This window comes from Saccopteryx leptura, chromosome X (genome assembly GCF_036850995.1).
Source record: "Saccopteryx leptura isolate mSacLep1 chromosome X, mSacLep1_pri_phased_curated, whole genome shotgun sequence".
NCBI lineage: Eukaryota > Metazoa > Chordata > Mammalia > Chiroptera > Emballonuridae > Saccopteryx > Saccopteryx leptura.
The window spans coordinates 65,724,905-65,740,629 of record NC_089516.1 but is presented as its reverse complement, the minus strand read 5'-3'; positions in this window follow the sequence as shown (position 1 = coordinate 65,740,629).

The window sequence follows — 15,725 nt, the reverse complement described above, 5'->3', positions numbered from 1 at the left end:
CTTTATTCTTTCCTAAACTAATGTAAATACTAGCATATAATAACAAAAATATAGCATAAAGTTGCTGGACAGTAATCAGAGTCTGAATTTTAGAATTAAAAGTAACCTCAGTCATCTAGTCCAACACACTTATTTTACAATTGGGGAAATGGACCCCCAAAATTCAATGTCACAGCGTTAGAAACAGACCTGGAATGCAACATTTCCCATGGTCCTCAACTTTTTCCATCCTACCTAGCATTGGTTATGCCTTTTAAAGCATTAATGTATCTGCCCTTGGTCAACACATTTTCAGCATATGTGGAAAAGCTGGAGAGGGTCGGGAGAAGAAAAAAAAAAAAAACAATGTGCCAAAGGACTGGGTATTTGTTTGTTTAGTTTTTTAATTTAGAAAGGAGGAACAGGAACATGGTGAGGTAACATTCAATAACTGTAGAGCACCTACTATGCGACAAGTATATTATATCACTTGAATTATAACTACTAAATATGGACATCACTGCCATTTCTTCTGAGAATGATAGAGGGGAAAGATTAAGTTAAACATTGATATGGTTAAGGGGTGATCATGACACTTAGTAAGTCCTCCAAATCAGTTGCCCAGGTGAGTGAAAGACTACTAAGGAAAACACTGCCGTTCATCTTCCTGAAAGCAGAGGGCTGGATTACGTGACCTTTTTAGGTCAATTCGGAGTCTTTGTTATTATACTCCCTTGGTTGCTCCATCTCAGATATCACCAAACTGGGCCTTCTCTCTTCTAGGGTGTGTGTGTGTGTGTGTGTGTGTGTGTGTGTGTGTGTGTGTACCTCCAAATCAGGAGGATCTCTATTTGGGGAAGATTTATACATTGCCTCTCCTCTAAGAACTTAAGGTGCTATAATAATCCTTTTTGGTATCCATCAGTGACTGCTTAACAGCCTAACCTGTGGTGGCACAGTGGATAAAGTGCTGACCTGGAATGCTAAGGTTGCAGGCTCAAAACACTGGGCTTGCTCAGTAAAAGTATATACGTGAAGCAACATGAGTTGATGCTTCCCACCCCTGCCTTTCTCTCTTTCTCTTTCCTCTCCCTAAAATCAATAAATAAAATCTTTAAAAAAAATTAAATAGCCTGACCTGTGGTGGCGCAGTGGATAAAGCATCAACTTGGAATGCTGAGGTCGCCGGTTCAAAACCCTGGGCTTGCCTGGTCAAGGCACATATGGAAGTTGATGCTTCCTGCTCCTCCCCCCCTTCTCTCTCTCTCTCTCTCTCTCTCTTCTCTAAAAAATGAATAAATAAAAATAATTTTAAAAAATTATAAAATAAAGGAGAGTTCTGGCCAAATAGTTCAGTTCATTATCTGGATACACAGAGATTGCTGGTTCAATCCCTGGTCAGGGCACATACAAAGAAACACAGATATTTCTGTCTCTGTCTCTCTCTCTCTTTTCCTTCCTCTCTCTTTAAAATCAATAAATAATTTTTTTTAAAAAAAGGAGACTACAGTTGGTCTTTACACCTTTGAAAAGTCTGGGTGGAAGAGGTGGCCTCCAAGACATGCAGGGTTTCAATCTAATTGACAGTCTGTGCTGTGCCTCTGGAGTTTGAGTGTTCTTATCCCCACTGCTGACAGTCAGTCCTGAGCTCAGCCGAAAAGCCCAGCTCCTTGTCTGAAGAGGGGCTGAGGATATATTTGGATTTTATTTCACATTGCAAAAATCATTAGTGCCTAGACAGGCTCCAGCATGCATTCCTACATTTATCTGGTTTCTATATTAGTCCTTTTTGGAGCTGGACACAGCTTTCTTGGAGTCTGAACTTGTGGTTTGAAAAGCCAGAGGTTGGTCACTGAAAATCTCCATAGAAAGCGAGGATGGTTGTCAAGACCGTAGGCCTGGCCCTGTGCTAGTTTATATATATGGTGAGGGATCGAAAATACCCTATTTGGGGTGCGTACTATCAGGAAGACAAAACTGAACAGTGATAAAAGGAGTGAAATGCATGATTTAGCATGTGACTTCAATTGTATAGTTAAGGTTAAAGGGGCTGGAGAAACTGCAAGACATTGCAAGGGGGGATTTGGGTAGGCAGGTAGCATCGTGGCCGATCCGAATTGTGAGCTAGAGCTCAGGCAGAGCGATCCCATGAGAAGGTCTAGGCTTGAGTTGCAGTAGAGACTGATTTGACCAAAGTAGGGGGTCCAAGTTAAACGCTCAGACAGCAAATGGGAAAGGCAGGTTGTGGAGGTCTTCGGAACAGCAGAGGTGTTTGGGTGTTTTGGGATGAGTGACGACATGCCCTGACTCTTCATTTTGCTAATAAGTGTTCTAGAGAGAACAAACCCTCCTCAGCTGGCTCCTCTTTTGCTCCTTCTCTTCTGTGAGGAGAAAAGTTCCAGAGGAGAAAGGACAGGGCTCGTCACAGCTCAGGGCATTCTGAGTACTGGCAGCTCAGGCAGCAGGACAGCTGGCGGTGGCTGTGCAGACCCTGTGGAGAGGGAAGAAGGTGTGCACTGCAGGGTAGGGATGGGCAAACATGGCTCTGAAGTTCTTCAGATGGGAAGAGATGAGTCCCATAAATTATAGATCAAAAAGTTTAACATTGATTGAAGGCAAGGGACTAGGACAAATCATTCGAAGGATGGTGGGTGATCACTTACAAAGGGAAGTGAAGACTGCTCAGTCCCTGCGTGGATTCAGGAAAAACAAATCATCCACTGCTCAACTCACTCCCTCAGACAAGGTGACCAGATGAGAGGTGAGGAGAATGCTACAGCTACAGTACATCTGGAGTTCAACAAAACATTCACCATACTCTTCGGACAAGACGTAGAAATGCGGAATGAATCAAAATAAACATGGGCAGATTCTTAACCGATCAAATGACTACACTCAAAAAGGTTCTGCTTTTATGTCATTAGATCAAATTTGAAATTTATACATAGCTGGGAGAGAAATTCAACATGACAGAATCAGAATTCGTAGAGATGTCAAGACCCACTATAGCGAAATAGAAGTTAAGAGGGACATAACCGTTCTATGATTCATGTCCCTGCTCCTGTTTCCTTGCTCCTAGGCATCCAGTGAAAGGGTTAGGGCTAAGGCGGTGAGAGATGTCCCACAGAGAACTTAGGCACAGGAGCTCAGATGAAGAGCCTTAAAACAGACACAGGAACATGGAAGTTTTCCACAGGGACCCAAAGAAGTATGTGGGAAGGGCAGCTCGGCAGTGGATGAGCCAGGAGCAGCGTGGCTGGGAGATGGAGTATCTTAGGAAGTCTGGGCTGTAATGAACTCGCCAGCACTGACTATCAATCCTGTATCCAGAACGAGAAAGACGAGTGAGCAAGATGGACATGGTCTCTAAGCTCACAGATACAACTATTCAACAAACTCGTACAAATATGAACTTGATTCCAATAAAGATTACAGTCTGTGAAAAAAAATAGAAAGAAAGTTAACAGGGACAAATATAAAGTCAGTCATTTGAATTCCAAAATGTAATAGTATCAGTGTAGGATGGGAGACATGTGGTTTACAGGGTTTTAGAGTAAATAAAAGCTCATCATGAGTCAAAAGCGTGGTTTGTGGTTCCTACAGAAAGTCTTATGACCTTGGGCTAGATTGGGCTAGATTAATAAGAGTATAATGTCCAGAGTAAAGGAGGTGATCATCTCTTGCGACTGCACTTGTGTGGTCTGTGCTGGTCAGACCACACCTGAGGCCCTTTGTTCAGTTGCAGGCATCACACTTCAAAGGAGATGTCAACAAAAGTATATCCAGAGACAGGGTGATGAGAATAGTGAAGAGACTGGCAAATCCCAGGAGAAATGTGCCCACTGTTGGCAATGCAGTACCAGGTTCATGAGGAAGAGGGAACTATAGGTTTTTCCCATGTATATCTCCAAGAGCTCCAGGACCTTATAGGTGGAAGTTGCAGAAAAGTAAGTTATGGTTTGACACAAGGAAGATGCCTTTCTTTTCTTTCTTTTTTATAATGAAAAAATCATAGTAAAAAATTCCTCAAAAAATTAAAAATCGAACTGCCTTTTGACCCAGCTATCCCACTTTTAGGAATATACCCTAAGAACACCATAGAACTGTTCCAAAAGGAGAAATGCACCCCCATGTTTATGGCAGCATTGTTCACAATAGCGAAGATCTGGAAACAGTCCAAGTGTCCGTCTGTAGACGAGTGGATTAAAAAGCTTTGGTACATATATACTATGGAATACTACTCAGCCATAAGAAATGATGACATCAGATCATTTACAATAACATGGATGGACCTTGATAACATTATACGGAGTGAAATAAGTAAATCAGAAAAAACTAAGAACTATATGAATCCATACATAGATAGGACATAAAAATGAGACTCAGAGACATGGACAAGAATGTGATGGTAACGGGGGGGGGGTGAGGTGGGGGGTGGGAAGGGGGCGAGGAAGGAGAGAGAGGGGGTGGGGGGAGAGTAAGGGCACAAAGAAAACCAGATAGAAGGTGACGGAAGACAATTTGGCTTTGGGTGAGGGGTATGCAGCATAATCAAATGTCAAAATAATCTGGAGATGTTTTCTCTGAACATATGTACCCTGATTTATCAATGTCACTGCATTAAAATTAATAAAAATAAGATAAAAAAATTTTCAGCTCATAGTTCCAGCCTATTGAAGTTCTTTTAAGACTGATTACCACCATTTTCCGAAACAGAAGAAAAAACCTGATCTCAACATCCTGATATAAGCAGGTCACTGTGTTCTGGAAAAATGTTCTGATGATTACTAGTACTGTCTGAAATTGCAGTGGACTGTCTCGAAAAGCAGGCAGCGCTCCATCAGCAAAGCTATTCCGGCAGTAACTGGATAACCACTCTGTGCGGATGATGCAAAGGCATCTGATAAAGGCCCAAACCAGACGACCATTTAGAGTAAATGAGATCCTATGATACTGGAAGGTCTTAGGGTAAAGCATTTAGGAAAATAGCTCTGGAGCCTGGATGCTGGTAGCCCGGAGGAGGGGAGGCTGGAAGCAGAGATAATAACTGGTTAAGAGGTACCTACTCTGAGGGCTACAACTATTTTCACCTCTAGCTCCCCCCCTTAAAGCCCAAAATTACAGTCAAAAGCAGCTTTGATGGTTGCCTAATTCCCCTCCTTTGTGATTTGATGCTTGATTTCCCTCTGCAACCTCCTTGCAAAATAGTTATCTTATATCTGCTTAAATACCTCCAGTAATGGGAAAATCTTGTCCTTTCAAAGCAAACTATTGCATAATATTTGGTCATCTTGAACCATTATAAAGTTCTTCTTCAGGTTGAGTCAAATGTGTTTTCACATAGTATCTGCCCTTTGCCCCTGCTGGCTCCCTCTTACAAAGCAAAACAAGGCGAATTCCTCTCTGTATTCTGAACCTTCCAATATCTGAAACCACCGTGATCACCATGTTAATCCTTTCTCTAGGTTCAACAGCCCCAGTAGTTCATATATAAGGGTTATGTGGTCAGCTCCCACTCCTGGTCTGCCTCCCGTGCATGCTCCCTGTGGCTAATGCCCCCGCTCGTGTGTGGTATTCAAAACTAAAGACAGTCCTCCACCATGGTCTAATGAGCAGAGAAGAGAGCACAACTCTAATCTCTCTTATTCTAGCCCCAAATGCATTAGCATTTCGGGCAGGTCATGTCAAAAATAACGAGCTTACAGGCACCTCAAACACCTGAAGCCTTTCACATAGATTTATACTAAGTCATGTTTCCCCTACCTTGCACTTAGGCATTTGTTCTTGACAAACTCAACTATGAAACTTTACGTTTCCTTTTTCTGGTTCATTATGGCCTCTTGGGATCTTCCTGAAACCGGCTTCCTATCATTTACAAATTTGATCAGCATGCCATCAATGTCCTCATCCAAGTTGTTAATTAAATCACTGGACAGGCCAAGGACCTTCCTCCAGGCTGACAAAGATCCATTAGTCACCAGCTGTGAATACACCTTACTGTCCTGTCTTCACCCCACATTTTCCCTTCTTATCCACAAGGACCTCTCACACCGGGATATTTTTTTTTTTTTAGTTTTTATTTATTGATTTTAGTGAGAGAGAAAGGGAGAGAGAGAGAGAAAGAGAGGAACATCAAGCTGTTCCTGTATGTGCCCGGGGATCAAACCAGCAGCCTCTGTGCTTTGGGACGATGCTCCAACCAACTGAGTCATCTGCCCAGGGCACACCAGGATGTTCTTAAACAAAATGAAATTGTATTCTGAAACCCTCTTTGGAAACAAGGCAGTGGGAAGGGGTGGGGAGGAGAGAAATTTCACCTTTAGAGCTTCTCCTTTTTTCTCAGTTCCCACATGAGTTCCATGGCTTCAGTCTCCATGAACAAATTTCCAGCCAACAATAGCTCAGGCACAGAAAGTTACAAGAACTGAATTCTGGGTCACAAAACTTGCATCAATACCCATCTCTGCTGCTTCCTGGCTGTATGACCTTGAGCAAGTTGTTGAACTTCTCTGAGTCTCTTTGCTCATCTGTAAAATCGGGATGATAACACCTACCTCACAGAATTGTTGTGGAAAATGAATGTGAATGTGCTTTATAAACACTAAGCATGATACAAATGTAAGATATCATCATTAGCCTGACCAGGCGGTGGCGCAGTGGATAGAGCGTTGGACTGGGATGCAGAACACCTAGGTTCAAAACCCCGAGGTTGCTGCCTTGAACGTGGACTCAACAGCTTGAGTGCAGGGTCCCTGGTTTGAGCCCAAGGTTTCTGGCTTGAACAAGGGGTCACTGGCTCAGCTGTAGCTCCCCAGTCAGGGCACATATGAGAAAGCAATCATTGAACAACTAAGGTGCCACAATGAAGAACTGATGCTTCTCATCTCTCCCCCTTCCTGCCTGTCTGTCTCTATCAGTCTGTCTCTCTGTCTCTGTTTCACTAAAAAAAAATAAAGATATCATTATTATTTATTGAGCACCTACTGTCTTCACCATTATAGAGTATAAAAAAAGGGGAAAGAGCTATAAATAAGGAAAAAAGAGATAAATAAGATATGGTCTTGCCCTTGAACCTTGCCCTCGGCCGTTGCTCACATTTAAAGGGGAGATATGTTCACAAATAACTATAATATAAAGTAGAGCCCTGGCTGGATAGCTAAATTGGTTACAACATTGTTCCAAAGCACAGAGGTTGCTGGTTTGATCCCCAATCAAGGCACATACAGGAACAGCTTGACATTCCTGTCTCTCTCCTTCTGTCTCTCTTCCTTCCTCTCTCGCTGAAATTAATAAATAAAAATTTAAAAATAAAAAACAGGACAAGTTTCTGTGGTAATTTTGAACAGTGGGAGGTCCCTTTAAACTGGGAGGAATCAAGGAAGGGTTCACAGAGTTCCTATCTGCACCTCGACAAGGAGGACGGACCCGACAAAAATGGCTGAAAGAGAACAACATTCCAGGTGGAGGACCCTATGAATGGAATTCATGGAGCAGGCCTGCGGTGCTGGAAGCTGTCCTGTTTGCCTGCAGAGGCAATGAGGCTGGTGAGATACCTTACAACCTTTGTAGACATGGACCTTTGTAGAAATGGTCATCCCCAGCACACCATGCTAAAGCATTAAGTCCTTCAGAAGGGGAGGAGCCTTCTTGGTCTCACGCAATCAACTTGAAGGAAAACAACTCTTCTGAAGGCATCTGGAAAGATACCAGGAAATCACCTGCTCCCTTATCTGCAGCTGAGAAATGTCTCTGAGAAGGGCAGAGACTAAGGTCGCGTTTGCTAATTTTTTTTGTTGTTGTTTAACAGGGAGAGTCAGAGAGATAGGGACAGACAGACAGAAACGCAGAGAAATGAGAAACATCAACCATCAGATTTTCATTGCGACACCTTATTTGTTCACTGATTGCTTTTTCATATGTGCCTTGACCACGGACCTTCAGCAGACCGAGTAACCCCTTGCTTGAGCCAGCAACCTTGGGTCCAAGCTGGTGAGCTTTTTGCTCAAGTCAGATGAGCCCAAGCTCAAGCTGGCGACCGCAGGGTTTCGAACCTGGGTCCTTCCGCATCCCAGTCCGATGGTCTATCCACTGTGTAACTGCCTGGTCAGGCTCTGACAGGTTTCTTTTTTTTTTTTTTTTAATTTTATTTTTTTAATGGGGCGACATCAATAAATCAGGATACATATATTCACAGATAACATGTCCAGGTTATCTTGTCGTTCAATTATGCTGCATACCCATCACCCAAAGTCAGATTGTCTTCTGTCACCTTCTATCTAGTTTTCTTTCCCTCTCCCTGTCCCCCGTAACCACCACACTCTTATCAATGTCTCTTAGTCTCACTTTTATGTTCTACCTACGTATGGAATAATGCAGTTCCTGGTTTTTTCTGATTTACTTATTTCACTTTGTATAATGTTATCAAGATCCCACCATTTTGCTGTAAATGATCCGATGTCATCATTTCTTATGGCTGAGTAGTATTCCATAGTGTATATGTGCCACATCTTCTTTATCCAGTCATCTATCGATGGGCTTTTTGGTTGTTACCATGTCCTGGCCACTGTGAACAATGCTGCAATAAACATGGGGCTGCATGTGTCTTTACGTATCAATGTTTCTGAGTTTTTGGGGTATATACCCAGTAGAGGGATTGCTGGGTCATAAGGTAATTCTATTTTTAGTTTTTTGAGGAACCACCATACTTTCTTCCATAATGGTTGTACTACTTTACATTCCCACCAACAGTGTACGAGGGTTCCTTTTTCTCCACAGCCTCTCCAGCATTTGCTATTACCTGTCTTGTTAATAATAGCTAATCTAACAGGTGTAAGGTGGTATCTCATTGCAGTTTTGATTTGCATTTCTCTAATAACTAAAGATGAGCATCTTTTCATATATCTGTTGGCCATTTGTATTTCTTCCTGGGAGAAGTGTCTGACAGGTTTCTTATTCTTCAATTCCTTGTTAGGAGCAAGGAGAGAGAGGAAAATAGTTCAAGGGCTCTCAAGGTCCATTTCTTGCTGGTTTCTTTGGACTTAATAGTTATAATTTGGTGCCACCTGGTGTCAAAGACAGAATATAACACACTAGGATAGCCGCCTCCTTTCCCAGGTTTGAGCACTGTACTGCCCCCCCAGCAGCTAGGGATGGATTAGCTTCCTTCCAGCTGGGTAGAGCCAGCTGGCCATTCAAAGGCACTCTGGGATCTGGGTAATGGGAGAGCAGGGGGAGAACAGGAAACTGCTGCTCCAGCGCTCATGACAGTCTTTTCCTCTGTTGCCAAAGTTTCTATTTTCCCCAAGTACTACAGCACTGGGTTTGCCATGTACCCTCCCTCCACCTCTACTCTCACACACTCTGTTATGATGGCTTGACTATTTGTAATAAATGATACAAGATCCCGCTTTCAGACGTGACCAAGAGAAATTGTTGTGAGCCTCTAGAGTAGCCAAGGGGCTTGATTCCCTGTGAGCTCAGGTTTTAAATGTTTCCTTCAGAGTGGGCTATGCTGTTCTAGAATGACTAAACCAGAGGCTACACTTAGGCTTCCTACAGCCCTTCTAAAAAGTTAGGTGAGGGAGAACCAGCGCCTTGGAGAATAAAACAGATGGTAGCCCCCTTTTCCTCACACCCCCTTCCTAAATAGATCAGTAAAACTAAAACTGGATTGGTCTGATGACACCTCACAATGGGTTAATAATAGTGAAGAGTAGGATGAATGGATGGCTCAAATTGGGGTGTCCACTGCTAAGGACAAGACTGACCTAGAGATGTTGACCAGGTGGTGGCACAGTGGATAGAGCATTGGACTGGGATGCAGACAACCCAGATTTGAAACCCCAAAGTCGCTGGCTTGAGTTTGGTTCATCTGGCTTGTGCACAGGGTCTCTGGCTTGACAGGGGATTATAGACATGACCTCATGGTCGATGGTTTGAGCTCAAAAGTCGTTGGCATGAGCAAGGGGTCACTCACTCTGCTGTAGCCCCCTGCCTTCGGCCAAGGCTCATATGAGAAAGCAATCAATGAATAACTAAGGAACCGCATGAAGAACTGATGCTTCTCATCCCTCTCCCTTCCTGCCTGTCTGTCCCTATCTATCCCTCTCTGTTTCTGTCACACACACACAAAAAAAGACTGAGCTAGAGAAAAAGTTAATCTCTCTTCCACTGCTTGCTTCTCAGGTCCCCTTGAAGTGCCCCACCCTCCCAGGCCTGCTGTAGGGGTAGGAGCATGAAAATGGCTGAAGGGCAAAAGGAAAGAATTAACTAAGAAGGCTCCAATTCGTAGATCACTATTTTTACATGCCCTAGCTATACAAGGTCCCTACTATACAGGGCGGCATGAATGCATCCTCTAACTAGACTGGCCAAGAGATTCATCTGACCAGGCGGTGGCGCAATGGATAGAGTATGGCCTGGGACGTTTGAGACCCCAAGGTCCCTGGCTTGAGTGCAGGCTCACCAGCTTGAGCGTGGGGTCACTGACTTGAGCTTGGAATCACAGACATGACTCCATGACTGCTGGCTTGAGTCCAAGGTCACTGGCTTGAGGCCAACGTCACTAGTTTCAGCAAGGGGTCATTCAGTCTGCTGTAGCCCTCCAGTCAAGGCACATATGAGAAAGCAATCAATGAACAACTAAGGTGCCACAACAAAGAATTGATGCTTCTCATCTCTCTCCCTTCCTGTTTGTTTCTCTCTCTCTCTAAAAAAAAGAAAGAAAGAAAAAAAAGAAATTAACAAATCCCTTTAGATATAAGGTTGCAATTTTTAAAAGTAACATTTTCTAGATACCTAATGATAAGAACATAGGCATTATGGGTTAATTCACATTTCTTATCAACAAAAATCTAACTGTAAGTAAACTTACCTGGTGCAATGTACAGGGCATCCAACCACGCCCCTTTTGGCCACGGGGACAGGGATCATAAGAAGTGAGAGGTCAGAGGTTAGACCAAGCTACCTAGACCAGGGGTCCCCAAACTGCTGCCCACTGAGGCCATTTATCCGGCCCCCGCCGCACTTCCGGAAGGGGCACCTCTTTCATTGGTGGTCAGTGAGAGGAGCATAGTTCCCATTGAAATACTGGTCAGTTTGTTGATTTAAATTTACTTGTTCTTTATTTTAAATATTGTATTTGTTCCCTTTTTGTTTTTTTACTTTAAAATAAGATATGTGCAGTGTGCATAGGAATTTGTTCATAGATTTTTTTATAGTCCAGCCCTCCAATGGTCTGAGGGACAGTGAACTGGCCCCCTGTGTAAAAAGTTTGGGGACCCCTGACCTAGACTTTAGCCTGACATAGATCTGGTGAGATTAGCAGACCAGGGCGAATTGGCTACCCGTGTTGCTTCTGGCCTGGCACGCTCTCTCTGCCTTCTGCAGTCACCCTGGCCCCTGAGCTCCTCCACCCACCCTCCCCTGCTCCCTGAGAGCAGAACTCCAGCGAAATTTTGCCCCTTGACATATCGTTTTGATGATATTTTCAGCACATGTGTTCTGACAAATACAATTGCGTTTATAAGTCTAACTGGAAAATAATTGCATTCGAGACTGCTTCTGAAAATCTGGGCCCTATGGTGATTGTATCATTCTCACTAGCATTTCGGACAGTGCCCTAAAGTAGCCATGTGACCTTGATGGCAAACGCCATCTTCCTACAAAATCTGCCAGCGTTGCCTCAGACTCCTCTGACAGCTGCTTTCTCTGTCTTTTCCTATTTCAAAGCTTTTAGACCGCCCACCAACACCCCTTTTCCGTCTGAGAATACCGGCATGCTCTCAGGTCATTTGTGGACCAGATGTGATTGACACGAACAGTGTCTAATGAATGCTCGTCGCCTTGCCAGCTGAGATTACCAGTTCCGCTCCCTTTCCGGCTTCTTTTTGATGACTCATGCCTTAAATTCTTAGTTCGCTGGCTTTCCTCATTCTCGCCCCGCCCGTCTTTTCTCCTTTGGCTCCTAGTTGCCCCCCACCCTTTGAGGAAATGGGTTTTGTGAATCTTGTCGCGTCAAGTTTTTACAATGTACTTTAAACATAGAAGAAGGGAAAAAAAATTTCCGTACAGGAAAGTGGAGGTTCATTTCCTTAAATAAGGAGCTTAATCTGTCGCTGTGCTTTGAGCTCTCTCTTTAACATGATGGGGGTGGGTGAAGGGACAAATGCCCGCAGGACTTCTGCCTCTGTTTCCAGCTCAAGTCTACACACCAGGAAGCTCTGAGTTCTTAGTAAAGGTCAAGCTGTCCCATTCCGACGCTACCCTCACTCAGTGAGGAGTCCATGGTGGCACAATTGAGATTGAAATCCCCAAACCTTTCTGTGGGTCTTGGCTATAAGTATCAGGCATAAACGGACATTTTGCTGGGACTGCAGTCCAGAATAGGAAACACACATTGAATCGTTAATGGGAGTGGGGGCTAGAGAGAAAGAAGGGAGAGCAAAGATGAGGAGGGGCTGAGACGGAAGTAAAATTGCCATCACAGACCCAGTCTGTTTAAATAGAGGAATGAATGGACTTGCATGGGGCCAGGGTCCGTTGCCATGCTGTGCCCATGCATATCCTCACAGCATGCATTTCTGGATAAGGTCAAATGAAGCCAACAGGCGATCTATAGTAGGAAATTGGCAGGGAGCCGGCTAACTTTGTCCCCTTTGGATGCTTGGAGACTAAGTTGCTCTTTCACGTTCACACAATTGTCGCCACTTCTATGCTTCTTATAGCACAGCTAAAGCCTGTGACTGAAAGTTTGCAGTTCTGCTTACGTTTAACACTGCTTTCTTTGTATAAGATTTATGCGTAGTGGGTTCACAACAACTTCCCTGAGTCGGTATGGTACCAAACGCTAGAGACTCAGAGACCACCCAGTCTGCAAGTGCTCTTAGACTCAGGCTCGTCATGGGAGGGAGATTCTTCACTTTGGTATTGTGTCTCTGGGAGAAAAGAGTACTATGCAGCTTGGGGGAACAAAGAAGGTGGAGGGAAACGTAGGCACCTTTCTTTGCTGCCCAGTCCTAGCCAGCCCTGCTGCTCTGCCCTTTGAGGCCCCTTGGCTAAGTCCCACGCACTACTCATTTGCATTGTCCAGGCTTCCCCTCTGGCCTCTGAGAGGAATGTAGCCAAGGAATGGGAAAGAGGCGGCATGTTTTCTGCCCCTCTGCGGTGAAGGGTAAAGCAGACACGATCCTCTCCGCTTCTCAACTTCCGCTTCTGCTTCCACCTCTTGGCCTTCACCTTCATCAAAAAACAATTCTGATGCATTTCTCTGTCCCAGGCTCTGTCTGTCTCCATTAGTTACACACAATCCTTGCTCTGGCAACCAGAATGAACTAGGGCTGAGTGACATGGAAAACGCAGAAATCACATACTCATGGGAGGAGGAGTGGGCTAACGTGGAAAATGTGTAGTCCAGAGATGTTCACACCAGTGATGCATCAGGGGGTCAGTGTATCCCCTGGTATCAATGTAGGGCAAAAGAGTCAGTATAAATGCATGCAATTGCAATGGAAAGTGGGGGTGGGCAAGCGTGGGAGTTTTATATCTAGGCAGATTAGGGGAGCAAAGCCATTGGCTTTCCAATGCAAAGGATTCCTGAAGGAGGTGGGATTTCAGAAATAGCTGAATGACAGAACCAGCTATTTGCATCTGAGGTGGGAGCAGAATGAGCAGATAGAGAAGCCTTTGATCAGGAAAGCTTGAACAACCTGTGCCTGTTATTGCTTCTCCTCCCTCCCTCTCAACACACATTTGTTGCGGTGTCAACTCTGTCCTGGATATTTGGAACATAAAAATAATAATAATAGGAAATAGTTATTGAGTATTTACAATGTGTCAGCTACTGTGTAAAGCATATTATCTTATTTAAATCTCACATTGACCTTATCATTATCAGGCCTGTTTTGCAGCCCGCCCACTGTGATTCAACGTGATGAAGTGACTTGCCCCAAGATCACACACTGACTGTAAGCGGAAGAGGTGAGATTTGATTGAACCTGGTCAGTAAGAGTCTAAAGGCCATGAATTTAGTCAGTATGTTTTACCTAATTTTCTAGTTAGACAGTGATGCAACATTTGGTGGCAGAGGAAGCTAGAAAAGGGAGGGCCAGGGTTTTTGAGAGCAGACCAGTGTAAAGCAGAAGATCCCAGAAGCAGCAGAAGGGCCCCCAGCCAGCGATGTAGGCAGGCAAATAAAGCAAGCAGCTGGGTAATCAGGATGCAGCAGACGCTCGGAGGAAGCCAGACAGGCAGATCTTTGGCAGCCAGGGAATCTGGCAGACAGTAACAGAGGCTCTGCCATGGGACCTGGGTTTCCAGAGCAGAACGCCCGATGTCAAAAGGTCCAGCTAGAGCTAGATGAAGCACTGTTCTTGACAATACTAAGGTGCCAGACAGGGCACCAAGGTAGGTAGGACTAAAGCGCTGGGGACACCAGAATAGGGGCCTATGATAGGGGCTTTTAGACCAGAAACCAAGAAACAGTCCAGTTACTCTTTTTTCTTTTTTTTTTCTTTTTTTTTTGGTTGTTTCTGAAGCTGGAAACGGGGAGACAGTCAGACAAACTCCCACATGCGCCCGACCGGGATCCACCCGGCACGCCCACCAGGGGGCGACACTTTGCCCACCAGGGGGTGATGTTCTGCCCCTCCGGGGCGTCGCTCTGTTGCGACCAGAGCCACTCTTGCACCTGAGGCAGAGGCCACAGAGCCATCCTCAGCGCCCGGGCCAACTCTGCTCCAATGGAGCCTCGGCTGCGGGAGGAGGAGAAGAGAGAGACAGAGAGGAAGGAGAGGGGGAGGGGTGGAGAAGCAGATGGGTGCTTCTTCTGTGTGCCCTGGCCGGGAATCGAACCCGGGACTTCTGCATGCCAGGCTGACGCTCTACCACTGAGCCAACCGGCCAGGGCTGCAGTCCAGTTACTAGAGCTATGAGTCAACTTCATTCATTCACCTTCCTATCATTCTTTTAACAACATTTTTGAGTTCTCACTGTGTTCCAAGTGCTATGCTGGCCACTGGGGTAAGACACAACCTAGAGGGGGAGCCAGACCTGTAAAACAGGTAGCTCCAATACTGTGTGATTAGTTCTTTGTTAGAGACACAAACAGACTCTGTACGTTGAAGTGGAGGGGAAACTACCTTTTCTTGGGAAAATTCACCAAAAAATATTAACTCTGAGCTGCATCTTTAAAGAAGAGAAGAAATTTCCTAGGCTTTAGTGCAGAGGATTTCACACAGATGGAATAGCATGGCCCAGGCAACAAAACATTTTGAAAGAGTAGGGCACATTTGATGAACAATAAGCAATTCACACAGGACTGTGGCATATATGGTAGGAGAGGTGGGAACTGTGAGTCTGAAGGCCAGATTATGAAGGCTTTTGTGGGTGCTGCTAAAGAGCTCGGACATTCTCCCATAGAAAAAGGAGGGCCAGTGTAGTCTTTATGTTGACAAGTGACTGGGTTGCATCGGGATGTTTTAGGAAGACTATATGGGAAACAGTACTCAGATGCAATGGAGGCAGGCAGATCACTAAGGAGGTTATTGTGATTGTGCAGGCCAAAGGGGAGCTTGAACCAAGATGGTAACAGAAAGGACTCTTCATTCAAGAAACTACTTCTGAGCACGAGTTGATAAGATTCGGTGATTGATATGGTTAGTGATGGAGACAAAGGAATCATGGACAATTTCAAAGATTTCTTGTTTGACAACCGTGTCTGTGGTCGCATCATTGGCATAGAGATTGGC